This window comes from Periplaneta americana, chromosome 17 (genome assembly GCF_040183065.1).
Source record: "Periplaneta americana isolate PAMFEO1 chromosome 17, P.americana_PAMFEO1_priV1, whole genome shotgun sequence".
NCBI lineage: Eukaryota > Metazoa > Arthropoda > Insecta > Blattodea > Blattidae > Periplaneta > Periplaneta americana.
This window is the reverse complement of record NC_091133.1, coordinates 36,456,196-36,479,590: the sequence shown is the minus strand read 5'-3', so window position 1 is coordinate 36,479,590 and position 23,395 is coordinate 36,456,196. Positions and strand designations below refer to the sequence as shown.

The following is a 23,395-nucleotide window of genomic DNA, read 5'->3' as shown; positions in this document are numbered from 1 at the left end:
TAACATTAATAGTCGACTAATTAATAAATTAGCGTTATCTCGCCTAGAAATATTTCTTACCTAGACAAATTTTCCAAAAATTCATGTAAAGCTTACTTGTTCTTGTAGAAACTTTAAAACAGAGATGAAGGATGAATAGAACAGAGAAAAATTCTCTCCGGCACCGGAACTCGAATCCGGGTTTTCAGCTCTATGTGCTGACGCTTTATCCACTAAGCTACACCGGATTCCAGTTCCGATGCCGGATCGAATCCCCTCTGTTTAAGTTCTACCTCTCAGTTTTCCCTTTGGTGGCCTATCCTCATGTACTGTGTCACAGAATATGTTACAGTGGCATAATCTCCAACGCACTATGTACAGAGATGCACTCATTACGAATGACTAAGTGGCCGAGATCCGACGGGATGAGCGCGCCTTGAATCATTAAGTAATTATTTACGCATAATGTATTATTATGATGTACCGAAGTACATATGATATTTTCCGTGCAGGAATTCTGCATTTTGCAGATGTTCCATCCATCCTTCATCATATGGTAGTATCTGTTCTATCCATCCTTCATCATATGGTAGTATCTGTTCTATCCATCCTTCATCATATGGTGGTATCTGTTCTATCCATCCTTCATCATATGATAACGCAGAATTCCTGCACGGAAAATATCATATTTACTTCGGTATACATCATAATAATATTTAAAATAGAGAGTTTAAATAATCACAGAAGTTAATTTTAAATTCATAGTTTCCAATATATTCGTATACTTGCCCCATAAATGTATCAGGATATTAATGTTACTACGGCATGACTAAATCCGTTAACCAAAGTTACATTACTTGATGAACTTATGATAATGAACTACGCATGCATAAAACATTGTAGGTAACAGACGTCTACATTGAATGACGAGGACACCTGGCAAGCGACGTGATTTAGTACAAAACTCTACTTCATGTAATGTAACTCATTCATCAGTGATTGGATATCCCTCATACAGGCCAGACTTTATTCCTTCATACCCCAGTGAAACATCTTCCGAGAAGGCATTTCGTTATAAATGAAGAATTCCATTCTTAATACATTGTCTGTCAATGAGTTTGAAAATGAGTTTTGTCAATACTGGCAATGATAAACAGGATTTGCGTTTCAGGTTCACTTTTTTCTTGGTATGTAATTGTCATTTTGTTAAATGTTCTCGAGAACTATGTTACCTGATTTGTCTCAAAACATCCGTATTTTAAGGGAGCTAATTACGAATTTAGATCCTCTTGAGATATTTCGAAAAGTCTCACTACTTTACAATTATTATGCCATTATTTGTGTAGACCTACTATTTCACTTAAGCAGTTTAGTGTATCATGTTTGACTTTGTTATTTAAGCAAACGATATATCGCCTTTCGGGTGTCGGTGGATGAAACTTATACCCTTTTATACATAAATAACATCATATATACCTAGATTGGTCGGCCTTATAGGCTTTGACGGTAACAACTTTTGTCAGGTTTACTATGCTGCCATCTAGTTCTTACATAAGGAGTCACGTCATAACTCTAATTTGAATTGCATTAGCGACTGTACAGCCATCTCGCGTTCGTTTACAGCGGACGGGTGGCGATCCTGGCGGTTGTTCTCTTCAAAGTGCTACCGATTTTAACATAGGGATGAGAAATCTGTTATATATGTGATCTGGGGTTACGGTTACCCTTATACAGCTTAAACCGAGAAATCTGGCCTGTAACTACGTTAATAAACGATGGATTAAACCAAAAACTCTTATGAAAACAATGGAGGGACATTGGGAATCAAATATTGGTGAAAGAATTAACAATTTATGAATTTATTCTAAAGTTTACACTCCAGAAATGGCTGAAACTTATTAATGAGCGGTGTACACAAAATGTATATACAAATGCATCCGAGGAAAAGTCGTTATTTTATTTTACAAGTAAGTAATAATATACAACTGATATATACAAAATTATTAAAATCTTCCGCAGTGACTATAAATTATAGGACTTATATTATAAATAATTTAAACGTATAAATCTTCTAATACTTTTCCAAAATTCTCAACTAAATTATTACTACTAATATTGTTTACGTACTTACTTACAAATGGCTTTTAAGGAACCGGAGGTTCATTGCCGCCTTCACATAAGACCGCTATCGGTCCCTATCCTGGGCAAGATTAATCCAGTTCCTATCATCATATCCCACCTCCGTTAAATCCATTTTTATATTATTCTCCCATCTACGTCTCGGCCTCTCCAAAGGTCTTTTTCCCTCCGGCCTCCCAACTAACACTCTATATAATTTTTTTGGATTCGCCCATTCGTGCTATATGCCCTGTCCAACTCAAACGTCTGGATTTAATAATCCTAATTATGTCAAGTGAAGAATACAATGCATGCAGTTCTACGTTGTGTAACTTTCTCCATTCTCCTGTAACTTCATCCTTCTTAGTCCCAAATATTTTCATAAGTACGTTATTCTTGAACAGCCTTAGTCTCTGTTCCTCTCTGTGAGAGTCCAAGTTTCACAACCATACAGAACAACCGGTAAAATACTACTACTGCTACTAATAGTAATAATAATAATAATAATAATAATAGTAATATAGAATAAGATAAGTTCGCATCTGCCAAAATAAAATCACCATATTGAGGAACAAAATACGTGCGAGTAAAAATAATTCATCAAGCATAGCTTAAATATTTCTAACGTTAAAATAACAACTGAAATTAAACAGTTTAAAATAATTTAGAATAATTTTGACTTTCCACCTTGTTTTTGGACATAATATCCAATGTCTCGGATCCACTTGCCCGTTTCATCATCAAGATAATAATAATTAAACAACCAATTCATAGTTCTTAAGTCATAGATAAAAAAAAGCAAAGTTATCTCATCAGAGACCTCGGGAAGCACTTAGAGTGTTGGAAAATTGAAGCTCCCACCTCATTAGACAATCAGCTCTGAGTAGTAATAGCGATGTCATTCCTATGTGCAGACCTCATTTACCTCCAAATAAATACTCCTTTTAACAATTCCTGTTAGAGGTTGAGTGAACGCCAGGGCCATAGAGCAGTCGGAATGATTAGATAGCTGGAAAAAATCCATTTTCTATCCGAAATCAAACCATAACCTTCAATTTCGTAGAGCAACGCCTTAACCGCGCGTTTCCATATAAGTAAATACATACTGAATTATAACAATAATAATAATAATAATGGCTTTATTTAACCTTAATTACTGTACAGGCCAAATAATATAATTATATTTCATATTGTATTATGGAATGTTGTAATATCTATATTCCTGAATAGTTTTCACTATAACGCCCAAGGAAAATTAGAGTATGGAAGGCCACGAAAGTGGTTGATTGCACAATTTGAATTTCAATAAAACATAAGCAAGCCATATTATTATTATTATTATTATTATTATTATTATTATTATTATTATTATTATTATTATTCACCGAAGTACATCCTTCTTCATAAGCAAGCAGTGAACTCAGTTCTGGAGGGTCGATGATGATACAGTTCGAGGTTAAAGAAAATTTCTATAACAATATAACAAGAAATTAATTTCCATTTACAAATTTACGACAAATCAGAAAAAAGAATGGGTTTAGTCATGGGATCTCCTTTAGTACTGACGTTGTCCATATAGACATGAAATAGGCTATATTCCCCTTCATTGCCCGCCTTGCAAATTTTATTCTTATGGCAAAATCCAACGTCGTCTTTCCATGACGAGGTTAGTGTTCTTCCAGTGAAGTATCTTCCATATATAGCCTATAGCGAAATTTATCGGGGAGTATTAGCAGGCAAAAAATTGCTCGCAGACATTGATTCCAACAATTTTAACAACATATAAACTCCGCTCACAAAATGTTTTTAAACTATATTATTTTTTTTTTAATTTTGACGATAAACTATTAAATAGTGATATAAAATTATTTTCTTCTGCAACATCTATATAAAATTAAAACTTCAAACACAGAGAGAGCTTGCCGCATTTTTATACCTTAGCTTCAAATTTTCAACATCAAAGATTCTATCCTATTCTATTACAGTTTCACACAATAAAACACAATTTGAGAATATTATTTTTTTATTTTGTATGCTCCTTCCTTTCAAGCATGGCGATACTTTCTGACAATACGTGCATTTTTCAAACACGTAAACTTTATTAATATCAAACCAAAAACCTCTTACCTGTCTCTAATGCAACATTCTTCGCATACTGCTACACGCCTAATGCTATTCCAATTTCGATTAACCGATTCCCACAAGTCAGAGAATTTAGTGTCATCTTCCTCCTTCTAGAAACTATGGAATATGGAATATCTGGACTTTCACATTAATCATAGGCCGCATGTTTTATTTAGGCCTAATAACATCATTATTTCCTTACATAAATTAAATTATATATTGTTTATAAAACTGAATTAAGTAAACTTCATGTATAATTACATATATTCACAGTTTCCTTCGTTAGAACAAAAATTATTTAATATTTAAAGGAAATAATTTAAAAATGGAACCACATTTATAAAACAGAAATCCCAATAATATACACAGCGGTGATAAACACGCTTCTCTTTGCAAATGATTATGTTTGAGCCACACATTTAGGAGATAAATTATGAAATATACTCGTAGTATATATCAAAATGTTTTGGACTGGAGATATTAGAGGAAAAATCCACACAGCATTTTTCGAACAGAATGTTATATTTTAAACAAAATTATAGTAAACAATAATTTGGAAGGGATATCTCATTACCTGTGCTGTGACACGTTACGTAAATTAAAATATGAATTGAAATTTTTTAAAAGGGCATAAGTCATCATTTTTGACATTTTCATTTTTATCGTAGTTCCGAAAGGATATAGGCCCTAAATAAACCTATCGTTTTCGTTTCGAAGGGCACCAATAACATAGCTCGTTGACTTGTTAGAGGCAAATTAAAATCACAATTAGTTTTAAATGGACGTTAGTCAATGACAAGAACCTTTTAAAACAATTCGATTGGCAATGGTGATTAAGTGGAAACAGCTGAAAACAGATGAAATATTACAAAAAGACTGCTGTTTCTGAAGAAAAAAGGAACAAACAAAGAAATGAGATAATCGATTTTGTAATGTGTACCCTATTCCACTTTGAGTATACACATGAAAGAGTTGAAAAAAAATATATGGTTTATTTAACGACGCTCGCAACTGCCGAGGTTATATCAGCTGTGCACCGGAATTTTGTCCCGCAGGAGTTCTTTTATATGTTAGTAAATCTACTCACATGAGCCTGTCGCATTTAAGCACACTTAAATGCCATCGATCTGGGCCGGGATCGAACTCGCAACCTCGAGCACAGAAGGCCAGCGCTATACCGATTGCGCTACCCAGACCGACACAGAGTTGAATAAATCAAAGTATTTAGTAGTATCAATGAACTAGTAAGCCACACATTCTTCATGGCACTTCTGCGAGAATCTTTTCCTTCACCAACAAGCCCAGTCTACCCAGCAGGAAAAGTGCCAAGAAAACATAAAAAAGTGGAAGACTTGAAAAAAATTAAGCAGTACATCCCAAGTTAACGTACGGCTTTTTATGAATTACTTTTCAGCTCGCCTTCAGACAGTAATGCAACGTACGATGACTGGAAAGCATTCAGGTGAAAAGACTGATTTATCTTCATCATTTATGATATTTTCCTATTTTTTTCCATTTATAATTATTATACATTCTGTTCGTTGATTGTATATGATTTTCAGTAAAGTAATTCAAGAATAGCACGAAAATACGAGTAGGGTAAAGATTGGTAATACTGTAATACGAGTAATATCGTGATAGTTCTTTTTGAGAATTTATTACAATTTTACTGAGGTAGAGAAAGGTCGGTTTTTTGCGTCAACGTATTAAGGGAATGTTTGTGGACAAGATGCTGCTCAAAACCGGTTCTTCTCTCGCTCAGTAAAATTGTAATAAATTATAAAATAGAACTATCACAATATTACGTATCATAGTATTACCAACCTTTACCCTATATAAAAATACCTATATCTTATTTGACTTTACTTGTTATAAAATTGATTTTTTTAAAGGGCGGCTTTTTTCATACTTTAAATCTCAATAAAACCTTAAGTATCCGCATAATGCGTATACTGTAATTACTTTAAAAACCAACAAATATAACCTAGATTATCAGCCCACATATTCGGAATTACATGTTTCCAGATAATTATCCTCTAACATAATTTTTTTCAATTTCCCACAAATTTACTTTTCCTGACTTACGCTCTTTAAAAAAACGATTCATATATTTATTAAAATTAAAAAACCATAAAGGCTTAAAGCATGGAGGAGGAGGAGGAGGAGAAGAAGAAGAAGAAGAAGAAGAAGAAGAAGAAGAAGAAGAAACTATACAAATCTTAGGAATACTGAACAACACTGTAATATATAATTTGATACAAAATTTTTCAAGGTTGAAGGCATGCAATATGCTATACGGTAGTGAAGTTTGGATTCTCGAACACAACACAAAAATGAACTAATAGCAGTTAAAATGTGTCTGTTCAGAAAAAGTAGGATATTTATTTTTGAACCAGAACAGAAATGAGAAAATATTAGAAAAATTGAAAATAGACGAGTCGTGAAAGAAATTGAAAAATGCAAAACAAAATTATTCGATTGGTTTCCTGAATGAAAGAGAAATAAGGACTATAATAACAATACAATACAAACCGAAATGTAACAATTTGACGAGAATTATTTGATGATAATGGCAAGCAATAATACGACAGTCTGATCCGTTTTGGTATGAATAATATTAATGTATTATTATAAAGCTATTATGATACTAAGAAAAATTTCTTGCTGATTATATTATAAGTAAAAGATGGTAGTTTCCATATATCACAATCGACAATGCATAATCTGAAAGGACAAATGAAAATCGTAGATGATTAAAATGGCTACAACAGCGGGCACAATGTGTTCTTTGGTATGCTAAGTTTGAGAGTGTCAAAAGAGTTCAAAGGGAATTTCGACGTGAGTATGGTGTGCGTAATGTACCTAGGTACGAAAAAAATTAAATTAAATTATGTTTTATTTAACGGCGCTCGCAACTGCAGAAGTTATATGAGCGTCGCCGGTGTGCAGGAATTTGGTCCCGCAGGAGTTCTGTTACATGCCAGTAAATCTACTCACATGAACTTGTCGCATTTAAGCACACTTAAATGCCATCGACTTGGCCGGGGATCGAAGTCCCAACCTCGAGTACAGAAGGCCAGCGCTATATCGACTACGCTACCGAGGCCGACCCTAAATACGATTCCATAATGTTGTGGTATCGAACATTTGTAGAAACAGGTTCTGTGTTAAAAACATGCAGGAGGTTGCAGGCAAAACCCAGTACGAGAAGCAGCTATCTCTTGGCTTGGTCCCCAAACTCCCCAGATCTTAACCCCTACTGATTTCTTCGTGTAGGATTTTGTTAAAGATATTGTCCAGTCACAGAAACCCATGAACATTGATGATTTGAGAGTAAAAATTACTGAAGCTTTTCAAAAAATCACTCTTCTTATGTTACAACGGACGTGGGCTGAATTGCATCACCGTTATGAGTTGTGCAGGATGCGCAATAGGGGTCATGTTGAGCTCTGAAGAATCTTCCATCTTTCAGTGTTGTATGCATAAGTTTCAACAAATAAAGTTTAGTAGTAAATGTTTTACGGTGTTTTTATTTTATCATACCCAAACGGATCACCATGTAATAATGATAATGATGATGATGATGATAATAACAATAATAATAAGAAGAAGAAGAAGAAGAAGAAGAAAAGAAGAAAGCTTCATAAATACTTGAGTAACAAAATGTGATTATATTCGCATTCAACAGTCACACGACATAATTGGTATTCTGGAAGTCGTAACCAGTGCAATGCGAAAATTCAAACATCAGCTACCAGGATAGTAAAAGTAGCAATTTATTATACTTCACAGGATCTAAAAAATATATATTGACACTGACAGGAACAGCAGGATTTTCTGAGATTATGAATGCGTGATAATATATTGGGATATATTTCTTTAGTGAATAATCTGAGCTTATTTTAAAAAAAATATATTCTCAAAACATCTATCTCTTTTAATGCGAAGTTAGCACAACTTTCACATGAGACATTAACCGACAAAATCCAAGACGGATTGGTCAGCGTTAAGCAAACATTCCGTTTTGGGGCCGAAATGAGATTAAAGTCTAATCCTTGAAGGAAATCAATAATGATGTCGATGACGATGGTGATATTAAATGTTGAAATTAATTATGCACAAAACTATGACACATTATTTAAATTTTCGTACAGTAATTTAAGAGAGTTTCAAATTAAAGAGTCTTTACTCTTCAAATTTTGATAATATGGGATTTTGTTTTTCGTAAACTTAAACGTTTCCTACAAGTATATAAAAATAGCAAAGGTGACGCAATTTGCTTGACTAAACCTAAATATCGAATTGAAATTCTTCCAAACATATACTTATAATCTGACAGTGAAAGAGTTCTTACTTTTTTTTTTTTAATATCTGGCATTTACTCTTTCAAACGCCATTTCACTCCAGGCGCCTTGATACTTTCAACGCAATACAAACTTTTCTGCCAGTACAAGTTTACAGTATCACATTCTGCACTTGGGAAGTAATGTCGTTGGAGAGTCAAGTTTCTGTGTTTCTGTGTTCTTTATATTTTATTAATCGGCCCAGCTGCTATTTTTACATCAAGTGTTACTTCGATGCACTCGTTGTTATTATTATTATTACTATTATTATTATTATTATTATTATTATTATTATTATTATTATTATTATTATGATCATCATCATCATCATCATATCCATCACTAAAAAATATATACATAGCCTTGAGGTAGGAAAAAAGTAACTAGTTATGAATCATGTCCCAAGTGTTATTGTTACGTAGGCTATGTAGACTGTAACGCTAGCCAAACGTATTACGTAAGACATGAGCAATGCTTAAAATTGAATTGTTGGTTCATAGCGCATCCAGTTCTGTTGCTCCGGGATTGGCAGAACGATGTTCATTAGTCTTTAGATTGTAGGCTAATTTATTATTATTATTATTATTATTATTATTATTATTATTATTATTATTATTATTATTATTTAGTCAACTGTCCGAAGACAGGTCTGAACCTCACAAGTGATACCAAGAAGGCACCATCTATCAGGCAACTAGGTCAGGAGATAATGGGGTAGAGTGGCCAGTTCCTTTCCCCCCTCCATTGCATAGATCGCCTACTAGCTACATATTACGCTAGTCAGACTTCAGATGCATACCAACAATTGCTCTTCCTCTGACACATATCGTCAAGTGAGATGTACTGCCTGATAATAGATATACATATCAGCCAGAACCTCAATCAGAATATATTATTATTATTATTATTATTATTATTATTATTATTATTATTATTATTATTATTATTATTATTATTATTATTACATGAGTTGATATTAGATTAGATAGAAAGATTTACTCTCTTCCTGATCTTCATCCACGTCCTTAGGATATTCTTTAGTTTTTTCTCTGAACATAAATGCTAGGATGCGACTTTGAATAGTTTACCACTTCGTAACATGAGTGTTCTTGTATTTAATGTCGTCTTGAACTTCTCATCTTCTCGATACTGAATAGCTTGTAGGTGATAAAATAAATAGAAAACCAGACAATAATGTAAGAATAGCCAATATACTTGTGCGTATCAAAATATGGCCGATTCTCTTCAATTATTCCGGAGAATCTTCTCAACAGTGCATTACTTTCATTGAAGTATAAGAAATGAGTTATGAAACTGATTAAAATTCATTAATGTTAAACTTTGAGATTTAAGTTTATGTTATTTTGAGTACTTCGAATTACTGTACGATAATTTTTCTTGGAATTGTGGAATACTACAAAGATTAACACTTACTTTCCGCCATTTTCACCACCTAACTGCAAGCAATATTTCATGAAAAAAAAAAAAACGAAAAAAAATATATATATAAATTCCTAAAAGTTATTAAACAGCAAGATTCACACGAAGAGGAAATGACCGTCTAAAGCGATAATGTCCTGATTTAATTGCTGGTAACTCCGTAGTCTGATGCCCAAGTAGAGAAATGCAGATTGAAGTTTGTTATAGTTTTATATAATCTTTCCACACAAATTTTCGGTAATATTATTCCTAGAACTGCTAATCCAAGCCGCTAACTTATCAAACTCCATTTCCGGTATTTTATTCTGATATTTAATCCAAGAAAAATAATAATCTGAAAGTATAGATGGCAATTACAATATCAAAGTTATGTAAGTAATGCTGAAACAATAATAATAATAATAATAATAATAATAATAATAATAATAATAATAGTATTAATAATAAAACAGCTCTTTCATTATTATTATTATTATTATTATTATTATTATTATTATTATTATTACTATTACTCTTATTATTAAATGTACTTCTAGGCCTATAATTTTCTTCAGTCTAAAATTTAGACTTTAAAATCAGTTAAGACTGTTCTCCTTTAGAACATAAGCGAGATTTTCAGTGTGTTATTTTGGTTTCAAAAGTTTTATCAATAAATTAATATCAGTACGAGAAAGAAAATTACTTTACAAAACCGTAAAATAAACTTTTCAGTAGTAAGAGATATTCGAGATCTAATTAATAAATAATTTACTGAGAGAAAAGTAAATCATTTAGTCATTATATTCAAGTGGACCAACTTGAAAGTAAAAATAAGAGGAGGAAAAAGTTTAAGTTATTCATAATTAAATAACTGAAAGATCAAATAAAAATTACAATAAATAATTTAACATCATTAAAAACGTAAGACTAAAAATTGTATCACAATAGGTTACGGCTACAAATTGGAAACGATAAAGTATTTTTTCAGAATGCAATGGAGGTTGTAATTCTTGTAAGAGAGTTAATGGCGATAAATTAACAGTTAAGTTCTGATTATGTATATATAAAATTAACTGTTTTAATCGAAATTGTGCAGGACCTAATGCGAGAGCATTATGGGACAAATTACGTCCAAAGCGTCCACAAGAATTTGTGTGTAGTTATTTTATTGTTTTTCTTCGCAATGTGAAATAAAAGAATTTTTAAATCCATACCATAGATTGGATACAAGCTATTTTCCATTATGTCTAAAGCCATTATCAAGTTCGATTTTTTTTCATTGTGAAGTTGAATTGTTTGTTCACATCTCCCTTGAACTTGGGATAAACTTTGCCACACTTCGAAAGTTTTCTTTCCTCTCGTAACAACTGTCCGTTAATGATCTTACCTTGCTAGCAGCAGACGAGGGTTTTATTTGTTGAGTATGTTGCTTACCCACCCGGACACGGACGTTTATCACATCACTTTATTAGACAACGTTTATGCGAGATCACCATGAGGCGTACTGGCGCCTTGCTCCATTGACAACCCGCTCAACTCCAAAGCGTTCCCTCCCTCCACGGAGCGCGCGCGCACTCGCCGCTTGTTACGTCACGATCTTATAGCAGAATTGAACCTGGACCACTGGTCCATTTACTACTGCCCCTCTTTTTACCTATATATACCCACACTGTTAAGAGTGGGGTGTAACTAGTAGCATGTATCAGAATCCGTTCAGTTGCCTACTTGTGAAAATGTGTTCCTTTACTAAGTGTTTACTTATCTTCTTATTGCCACATACGACCTCGCGGCTAGCACCGTGGTCCTCCTCATACAGGAATAGGAAACTCGATTTTGTAGACAATTTGTTCATGTCATAGTCACATGGATGTTCAGACAACGAGCGCTCTCTCAGAAACAGTCACGACGATAACTTGAACTCACCCGTGTTTTTTCTTCTTTCTTTTCCTTCCTACATTTTCCTTCTTTTTATCGCTCTGTTTGTTCTTCCATGCTTTCTTATTTTTATTCTTCTTATTATTCTTCTTTACTCCTTTTTTATTTCTTCGTTCATTCATTTCATTATTTATATAACGATATTTAACGATAAAACAATAGCTATCTCATTTTCTTTAAATAATAAAGGTAATAAACAATTTATCTACACTAAAAATTAAAATGCATAGTTTTGACTGTTCCAATATAAATTGCAGTTGTTCAGTTATTAATGAAGTTAATGAGGTTAAATACGTAGGTATAATTATTGATAATAATTTGAAATGGAATAATCATATTCATTAATTTGTAATAAATTACGTAAAACATTATATTACTTTGTTGTTCTAAGAAATATTTTGTCAATTAACTGTTTACGTATAATTTATTTAGCATTATTTCAATCTATATTTATGTATGGTATTATAGGCCGGGGTGGAACTTATAAATCCAACCTTTATCCGTTAATTTTACTACAGAAAGAAGTTTTAAAACTTTGTTTAAAAAAAGGAGAAAGATTACTCAACTGAATTGTTGTTTAAACATTTCAAAGTTTTCGACATTAAATAAATTTATTATTTTATTTTATTAAAATATTTTCACAAAAATCTGAATGACTTTGAAAGGTAGCCTATATACAGAAATATAGAACTAAAAATATGAATTGTCTGCGTGTGTCTGAACCAAAATGTAAAACCAATGCAGCTTTTTATCATAGCATGAGTCAAGGATTATTAAACAAGATTATTAAACAAATTTTATTCTAATATAATTTTAACAACGAATCCTCTCCAAATTAATAAAAAAATATAAAAAATTTGCATTGGATTTATAATTTGGTTTTAAACATGTTAAAAATTTTTAATCTGTATTCACTCTCAATTTTAATTCTATTTTTGTCTGTATTGGAAGCCCCTCCTGAACACGAGTCTTACTCATTCAGGAGTGGGCTAGTATATCTTACATTGCATTAACTTGTATTCATTTCAAACTTACTAGCAATAAAATAAATAAATAAATAAATAAAATAAATATAGATAATTCATTCCTTTCTTCTTTCTTCCCCTCTCTTTTTTATGTTCCTTGCCTCATTTTCTTCATTTCATTATTCTTTTAGTCCTTTTAATTTCATGTTCCTCTTCTTCCTTGTTTTACTTCCTTGCATTCTTTCAGTTATTCTTTATTTTCGTGTTTCCATTCTCTTCTTTTTTCCTTCTATATTTTCCTTTCCGATATCTGATAACGAATTTGAATGACGCCATGTGCGTCAGGAATCACATGACAACTGAATTGCGGCGAGAGGTGACAGACCTGTAGTGAGTGATTTCATAATCATAGTGCACGGTGTATCACAATAGCAATGCCCAAGAAAATCGAGCCTTTTTGGGAGGGGTACCAACCCTTTCCGATGCCAAGTACAGTTACGTGAATATCATAGGAGCCTCCAAAAAAACGTGGTTTCGTTATTTCCAAGAAAGGCACCTTGTGTGTACCTAATAAGACTGGCAAAGCACGAATAGGATTAATTCCAGAGTGGAAAAAGCAAGCAAATCCACCCCCGTCACAAGTCGCCGCACCCCACGAGATGATACAAATTAATTCCATTCGAGCTTTACCAATCTTATTAAGTGACACAGAAGATGCCTTTGTTGGAAATAACGAAACCTCGTTTATTGCAGGTTTTTTTTCATTTTCACTTAACTGCACTTGGCATTGGAAAGTGACTATGAGATCACTCACTACTGGTCTGTCACCTCGCGCCACAGTTCAGCTGTCGTGTGACTCCTGACGCACATGATGTCATTAAAAGTCGTTATCAGAGATCGGAAACAGCCCTGTATTTGATTCATTCTTTTATTTTTCTCTTTCACTTCTTTTCTCTCTTTTTCTCTTCTTCATTATATCCTTTTCTCTTTTTCAACATATTTCTTTCCTTTTCATTTTTTTTATCATCGGATATTTATTTTTTCTCATGTAATTCATTTTTGTTTTGTTTTCTTCTTTCTTTCTTGTTTACGCTCGTATTTATTTTCCTTCCACTTTCACGCAAGTAAACTGTTCTCTAGCGATCTTTAATAATATGTTCCTTCCGATTTATTAAAAGCGTTTCGTCTTTTTATTTCTAGTTTTAATTATATTAGTAGTTGGGAAGTTGCTCAATATTGGCAAAATTTCCGAGAATATTATTTTAAAAATCATAAAAAGAGACAGTTCTACTAAAATTGTACCTACTTCCACGATATATCAGTCTACATATTTTTACAGATATATTTATACCGCTAAAGAATGATAACAGAATATAAAAAATTATAACTTGAATATTATTTATATCGCTAAGAGAACGATAGCTAATTATTAAATGACTTCAATATTATTTATATCGATCAAGAACGATAACAGAATATAAATGATTTGAATATTATTTATATCGCTAAGGAACGATTAAAAAATTAAATGAAAACTTGAACAAGGCCCGAATTCACAACCTTCGAATCATTAAGCGAGCACTCCACCGCTGGTCTACTAGACGCAAATATGGAATAAGTCCATAGTTCCGGAATTGCTTTTACAAGCACTTGCATCGTGTAACATCACCGTGACCCGAAGTGGACTTAGAAAATATTTGCTCTTCACAAGTGCGGCCACTTTTTTTTTTTTTTTTTTTTGACAGCTGTTTCAGACCCAGAAACAAAATTTGGACCACCTAATTTTACCAAGTTCCAGATACAACGCATTAGCGCAAGTGCGGAAAACAAGAGCACCTAAATGTACGCTACTTGTGGACAGTCTTGCGAATCTTCTTGCCTACATTGAGGCGGAGTGCTACCAAAAATATCGGCCCATTTTTTAATTCCATATCTGTACAAATTTGTCAGGTCTCTTGCAGAAAAATTCAAATAATTGTTTTATCAAATATTTTCCCTTAAATGATCAACTACTGGCAACCCTACCCTATAAAAAATATATGAAAATGTAGTCTACTGTGATGCTGCAAAAAAGGTATATTTCGAGAGTCGTAGATATATATGTTTTGAACATCACTGACACCGAAAAAATGGTTACGTGCATGTTATCTGTGTAGATGGATTTCTATTAACCATGAGGAGAATTTTATTGTTATTCAAAATCCACGAGTCAGTTTATATGGAAATGATACAAATGAAATATGATTTCAGCTATAAATTAGTAGCTTCTTATTTCAAATTGAAATCACAAAATAGTCATGAATTCGAAATCATCCTAAAGATTTTTTTTTTTAATTTTGTTTCTAGCACAAGACGAAGACATAAATAAATTGGGCAACCCAGCATATCTCCGGACCTGTATTTTATTTATTTTATTGGTTTATTTTACGACGCTGTATCAGCATCTAGGTTATTTAGCGTCTGAATGATATGAAGGTGATAATGCCAGTGAAATGAGTTCGGGGTCCAGCACCGAAAGTTACCCAGCATTTTCTCGCATTGGGTTGAGGGGAAACCCCGGAAAAAACCTCAACCAGGTAACTTGCCCCGACCGGGTTTCGAACCCGTACCACCTGTTTTCGCGGCCAGACGCGCTGACCGTTACTCCACAGGTGTGGACTCCGGACCTGTATGTTTCAGAGAAATTATTTATTATATGCAGAATAATTCCCACTTTTGTTTGCGAATATTCCAAGCATAGACTGACTCCAGACATTATCTTTAATGAAGTTCCCATTGTACATGCAACAGGTAATAATATGATTAGGATCTCTATTCATAAAAGCTTTTGTAACACATGAGTCAAAACAAAGTCCATTTAGTTTAATATTCATGTTACTTTTAAATGCCGACTTTCATAAATGTATATAGCCACAGGCGTAGCTCAGTCGGCTAAGGCGCTTACCTGCTGATCAGGAGTTGCGTTCGGGCTCGGGTTTCAATTCCCGCTTGGGCTGATTACCTGTTTGGGTTTTTTCAGAAGTTTCCCCGCAACTATAAGGCAAATGTCAGGTAATCTATGGCGAATCCTCGGGCTCATCTCTCCAAATATAATTTCGCTATCACCAATCCCATCGACGCTAAATAACCTCGTAGTTGATACAGCGTCGTTAAATAGCCAAGTAAAATAAAAAATTCATAAATATAAAATAATATTGGCTACAATTGTATTATAATTTGCATACACTTACGTCAATTCATGAAAAATCAGTTACATAATTCTAGTTAAATAATAATCTATGAAATGATGTCAAATATTTTTTCTTTTCCTTTTTCTTTTTTTTTTTTCATTCTTTATTTCTCTATTTCACCATCCCTCATCTATTTATCGTCTTGGCATTGTTTCATGTGGATTTGCGAGTTCGTGTGCGGTCGGAAATGTGTCTGTGTAAATGCGCCTCATCAAAGAGATAACGGAGTTCGAATGTGAAGTATAATCACAGTCTATTATATACAGTCATGAAGCTTGAGTTTTGAGGGTGCTAGAAACAATAGACTGTGACGGTTCTATTTTGCATTGCCTGTAATGAGGCGATATTAGCGATCCTAGTGGTGAGCAACTATCTAATGTTTGCATATTTACTACGTATCGAGCTTCGCGACTGTATATACTAGACTGTGGTATAATGTAAGAACGTGGTCAACTGGTCATGTAACATAGACAGAAAAGTACTGTAATTGATAACATCAGAAATCAAATTATTTTGAATATATATATGAAATGCACTGTGAGAAGATATGTGAACTTGATAACATTGCTTTTATTTTTAATTTAATTTAATTTTCTTTTATTTAGAACCATGCGTTCTCATGGGTGGACATTCTTTCTTGGAGTTTCTCCATATGCCAACTGCGTTTACTAATAATTATCTCTATATACCAACTGACTATTTCAATTTCTAGGAGTCAGCACCTACAAAAGAATTGAATGAAGATGAATTCCATTATTTGTGGATAAACTTTCCCATTTCTTAATAATTTCTAAAGAAGTATAATCCTATCTCGTGGTATTTTTTAAGTATTGAATTCAGAAGTATTAGTTAATATAAATGTTTTTGTTTTATTCCTTTCAATGGAGTACAGGGAAACTTTCCTCAGAATTTCACTTATCCATTATTTCATATTCGAAATTTGCTTTAAAATAATTGTGCCACTACCACATTATTCTTTCGTTTATATATCATAGGGTTACTTCTAAAACCCAGTAAGTCCAATTTTCTACCAAATGTCGCAATCTGTGTATATTTTCAAAATGCGTCTGCTGATAGCACCTCGTGAGTGTGCAATGTTTCTAATTTTATAAATAACAAATGCATGACAGATGTTAGCTGGGTTATAGAAAGAATCAGTTACTTTGCTCTGTCAACGATATGTGTTTTCATGGCACCTAAAGGTGCTCTATTAAACTTCAATTCCTAATCCTTTTATAATTGATTTGTTAACCCATTATAAAATCATATTTTGAGAAAAGCAATTATCCAGGAGAATTATACAACCGTTCGCATTTTCGTTAATTAATGACTTGTTAGCATTTTTTGAACGAATCACTTTCTCTGCGAGATTTATTCCTTTCCTTAAGTCGTTTTCGTCTTTTCTCATTTACAATTGTCTGTTTCTAGAAACTGACGCTTAATTAAATTTTAATCTCTTTACAAGATATATGGAATACGAAATTTTGTTTTAATTAATGTTTCCTTTTGTATTGTCGGTATCTATGGTCAGACATTACAAGAATATCTTCAGTTTTAGTTTGAGTCCACGCAGCCATATGTAAAATAAATAAAAAGAGTTCTCTATTGGGAAATAAAAATGGCAGAAGGAAGATACTAATCATTCACCTCGCAATTATGGGAATTTCTTCTACTTTACCTCCTTAATCTTTCATAGCCTAAACGAGGCGGCAGTTTTATTTATTACCTTTACCTTTCCCATTCTCCGAAGTAAGTACAACAAAATTGCGCCACTATGATTTATGCTGTGTTCATGTGTCAGGAAAATCGGCAGGACAGTGACACGACGGGATGGGGCTTATCAAATTAAGTTAAGTGATAGAAAGCAGTAAGACAGGTGACCAAGTGGGTAAATAAATGCAGCTGTTAACGACAGCGAAAAAGAAAGTGGAATGTAAATTGTCGGTCGGAAAGATTATATCACTGGACAACAGTGAAAATGTTTCCGACTTGAAAATAACTAATTGTTATTCATCTCATCATGGAAAAAACGAAAATGACATTTAAAGCTTTGAATTAGCTCTTGATTCTCAGGTATAGACTATTAAAGTTGTAGATAGATTTTTATAAAATTTGACATCTGAGTATAGCAGTGATGAGTCGTGGGTAATTTTATGAATACTAGGGAAATTTAGAGTCTAGAGATTATGTTGGCACAACTGAATACAGGAATGATGAGTCATTGTTGCTAATGTTTTGTAAAATTGTCTCTGTATGGTTTTTTTTAAGTAGTTGTGACCATCAATTGATTTTTTTTTTTCAGTTTGCGTGCATAATTTAAATTATAATTTAGGAATTAAATTCAGTTTTCTTCAATTGGTTTTCGTAATTGGTTACAATTCAGAAATTCAATTTAGTTTTCTCCAGTTTTTGTTTGTAAAATAGGTTAGAATCCAGGATGTCACACAATTGTAAAAACTCTTCTTACAATTGAAGCGGAGAGATCAATAACCATTCAAGTCCACTTCTGGCCATTCATTTTTTTTTAATTTGAAATTAAATTTTGGATATTTCTACAAGTGTTACGACTTTATAAAAATTGGTACAGGCCCACTACATTGTCTTGATCTCTAAAAGAATCAGAAATATTATGTGCAAAAAATAATAATTACGTAAGAAATAAACAAAGTTTTTTTTTATATTTTTCTCGAAACTTGTGTAAATGGACTTGAATGGTTATTGACCTCACCGCTTCAATTTTTGTTATGTGTGTGGTGAGGTAACATTTTCTCCTCAGAAACGTCCAATTACTTCCCTCATAAAGACAGCATATCGCCACTGTTTTGGTATCCAGTTAGGGGATCAGGACAATCCCTGAATTTTGAAAATAGAACGAAGGTATCAGGGAAAATGGAACGCTTCTATGCTTGCGAACTACTGTTGGAAAATGACAACAGACGCCCCAGAACAGGAGTATAAGCGACTAGCACTAAACAAAATCCATTGTCACATTTATTTTTCTCGACTCAAAATTAAGTTAATTTAGCAATTTTGAGAAAGGAAAGAATTTCTAAGTATATTTTTAGTATTTATAGAGTAAAGGTTGGTAATATTGTGATATGAGTAATTTTGTGATAGTTATTTTTGACTATTACACTCTTACTACGTCATACTACTTTTGACCAATAAAACGGTACGAAAGGACATATTTCAACCAATCATGGCTGCTTATCGCACAATTTTATCGCGTCCCTAGCATTTGTTTAATTTTATCGCGTTCCTAGCATTTGTTTAATTTTATCGCGTCCCTAGCATTTGTTTCTTTGTTTGCCAACATTTGAAACTGCGCTGGTCTGGACGTCAAAAAAAAAAATATATATATATATATATAATTATAAACCACTCCAGCCGATGCACAGCAGTTTCAAATATGACTCGCATTGGCATTCAAGAATAATAATTAATAAAAATCACTTATCATACCTATGCATCTTCTGAAATCCGATTTACAAATAAATGAAGAGCACCATTCGGAAATCCTGAATAAGTTGAATACACCATGTAGGCCTAAATCAACTAGTTCCACTTCTATTACGCACACGTCCAATATAACATCAATTGAACCACCAACCATATTCAAATTTGAAAATTGTACATTCAATAATTATTCCTTTTAAAATTATTCATTCGGAAATTCTGAATAAGTTGAATACACCATGTAGGCCTAAATCAAAGAGTTCCACTTCTATTACGCACACGTCCAATATAACATCAATTGAACCACCAACCACATTCAAATTTGAAAATTGTACATTCAATAATTATTCCTTTTAAAATTATTCATGTTTATTTTTTATGTCATCGTCGTTAATTAAAACTTTTCTAACACTTGTGTACATTAGTTAGGTTATGTTATAGCTTCTGCTATATGATATTATGGATAGTCACGTATCAGAGATTGTTTAATATTAAGATTTATTGAAAATCATCTGTCAAGTGACGTTGATTACTGGGATTCAGATAATTGAAGTGGAATGTTGCATTTTAATAAAAATGAAACTGAATCAACAAAGCCTTCTTGACTAGTAACTTTGCCATCGTGTATAATAAATCGAGAATTTCTCACTACTGCCATCTAGCATGCATCTAGCGTAATATTTGTAATGTTGAGATGGTACAATAATACATTTGAAGACAGTTGTATTTTCGTAAGTCAATTAATATTTTATTGTATTGGAGTACTTCGTTACTTCTAATCTTTATATACTTTCTTCTAATCGTGTAATAGTCAATTAAATCCCACTCGAGTTTTGATTTTCTCTAGATAAATCAAAACGTCTAGTGAGATTACTGTTGATACTTTATTACAATTTTACTGAGCGAGAGAAAGGTTTTTTGCGTCAACGTATTAAGTGAATGTTCGTCGACAAGTTTCTGCACAAAACCGGTCCTTCTCTCACTCAGTAAAATTGTAATTGTAATAAATTCTCAAAAAGAACTATCACAATATTACTCCTATCACAATATTATCAACCTTTACTCTATAAATACTAAAAATCTAATGTCATACATCAAATATTCATTATATGAGGTCTCGCCATCCTCATTGAATATTAACACGACTACTATGAAGTAGTCAATGTGTATTATCACCATTAAATCGAGAAAAATTCGTTCCGGCACCGGGAATCGAACCCGGGACCTCTCAGCTCTGCGATCTGAGGGCTCTTTCCAACTGAGCTAATGTCATATTCGTTTTTCTCAACCCAAAATTAGCGTACTTTAGCTATTTTGAGAAAGGAAAGAATTTCAGAGTGTATTTTTGTTGACCAATGCAACAGGCTAAGGTTTCCCAGGGTGGACTGCTCGGGACTGCTTAACGTAACATACTTCATGTAAGAAATATTTACTTGTAGATGAACGATGTCAAGGCAAGCAAATAATATTTAAACCGTACTCGTGCCGACGAATTAAAAGTGAAGTATAATTACAATTGAGTTTCTCCTGGTATTGTTTCTCTTGTTTCCCTATATAACAGAGTTTTATTCGGAGTAATACAGGCTAATACACGATATATGAGTGCATAAATAAATAGTAATTTATAGTACAAGAGACTCAAGAGAGTAATATTAGGTTTTATCCGCGAGTGCTATCAGAAAGGAGTGCGTTATATGGCAGTAAAATTTTTAATAGCCTCCCTATCGATATAAAAAATGAAACTCAAAACATAAAATTATTTAGGGCCAAATTAAAGAAGTACCTATTTTCTCACGCCTTCTATTCTGTAGGTGAATTCATGACATTCAATAACACTTCATGAAATTGATACTAAAACTATGTGTTGTACTAGTAGACTATATTGTAAATCTCGTCTGTATATATTTCATCTAGACTGTGACTATAAATTAAGATTTTATAATAGTATTAAGTTTTTTGACTTGTTCCATATTCTAGCTGTAAGCATGTATGAATACCATGGAATGTTAATAAATACAATACAATACAATACAGTGGAAAGTTTAGCGACCGAGGCGAAACCGAGGGTGATAATTTCCACGAGTGCATAAAATCTGTTTACTCTCGAATTCTATAGGTCTACATTATTTTGTGGCACACTAGTCCATAATATATTCAATTTCCCCATGAATACGATATATGCAATACAGCCTATTAAACTTTTGCGAGCCTAAAATAGCTTTTATAGGTTCTAAAGATTAAAAAATATGTCATTTGTTTACTTATACTTATATTATTTATTTAATTGTCAACAACTAGTCTTCAGTTTGTTAGGCTTTAAGAACAACTCCAGAAGGAATTTCGGTTTCAGCAGATCCCGACATCATTTCCAACATAGCAGAACATTGCATATTAAATTCAGAGACTGGTAACTTAACAACAAAGAAATAAGAGCAACATGCATGGCTTCCCTCAACGAATAATTTTTATTTTACGTATTCTACATCCAAAGAAGTGCCTTGGATATATTCTTGCTTCACATGAAGATCCATCAACAGCATCTGAAAATCTGCAGAATGAATTGAAATAAACAGAAGACTGGCTAACTAAATGGAGAATACAAGCGACTTGATAACTGCTAAAATTCTTTTGGAACTCCCCAGAAAAGCAATTGTGTTTATCACAACTCTCTTTAATGGAATTCTTAGAACTTCTTATTATCCAGCACAGTGGAAAGTTTCTCAGATTATCTTGATTCCAAAACCAGGGTAACTACCAAATGAAGTGATTTCATATCGTCCAATTAGTTTGTTACCAATGCTATCTAAATTATTTGAAAAACTCTTTTTAAAGAGATTGTCTACAATTCTTACTGACAGCAATGTTATACCTGACCATCAGATCGGATTCCGAATAGAACACTCTACAATAGAACAAATTCATAGAGTCGTCAAAATTGAAGATGCCATAGAAACAAAAAATATTGTTCTGCTGTATTTTTAGATATTCAACAACCCTTCGATAAAGTCTGGCATCTTGGTCTACTTTACAAACTGAAAGTCATACTTCCGCAACCCTATTATTTATTACTTCGCTCGTACTGAGCTTCGAGAATTTTTCAAGTAAGTTCGGAGAACATTTCTCCTCATTGTGTGATATAAATTCAGGTGTACGTCAAGGTTCAGTCTTAGGCCCTATACTATATACAATTTATAAAGCTGATTTTCCAATTTCTAATAAAGTATTGGTGGTTACTTTCGCTGATGACACTGCTATTCTTGTTTCACATGAAGATCCATCAACAGCATCTGAAAATCTGCAGAATGAATTGAAAGAAACAGAAGACTGGCTAACTAAATGAAGAATACAAGCGAGTGAAAACAAATCAGTTCATGTTACTTTCGGAACCAGAACTGAAAACTGTCCTCCTCTAACACTTTACAACAAAGAACTTCCCGAAGCAGACGATGTTAAATATTTAGGTATGCATTTAGATGGCCGATTAACATGGCGTAAACATATTGAAACTAAACGTAAAGAATTAAATTTTAAAACATCAAAAATATATTGGTTATTGGGATCTAAATCGCAACTGTCATTAGAAAATAAACTTCTTGTTTATAAAGTTATACTAAACCCAATCTGGACATACGGCATCAGCTGTGGGGAACTGCTAGCAACTCAAATATTGAAATACTGCAGAGGTATCAGTCTAAAACTTTACATTCCATTGTCACTGCACCATGGTATGTCCGTAATGATGTCATTCATCGTGACCTAAACATTTCAACTGTGAAAGAAGAAATCTCCAAGTTTAGTCAAAAATACCTGCACCGATTAAATCAAC

At 32.9% G+C, this 23,395-nt stretch overlaps 1 protein-coding gene across 1 annotated transcript in view; it reads right to left on the bottom strand.

Annotated features, from left to right (window-relative positions):
- LOC138692589 (adenosine receptor A2b-like) overlaps positions 1–11,487 on the bottom strand; it is a 649,225-nt gene extending 637,738 nt beyond the window's left edge. Inside the window, exon 1 of the mRNA XM_069815587.1 lies at positions 11,371–11,487. The gene's annotated coding sequence lies outside the window, so the exon portion shown is untranslated. The remainder of the gene's footprint in view (positions 1–11,370) is intronic.
- Positions 11,488–23,395: the final 11,908 nt, after the last annotated feature.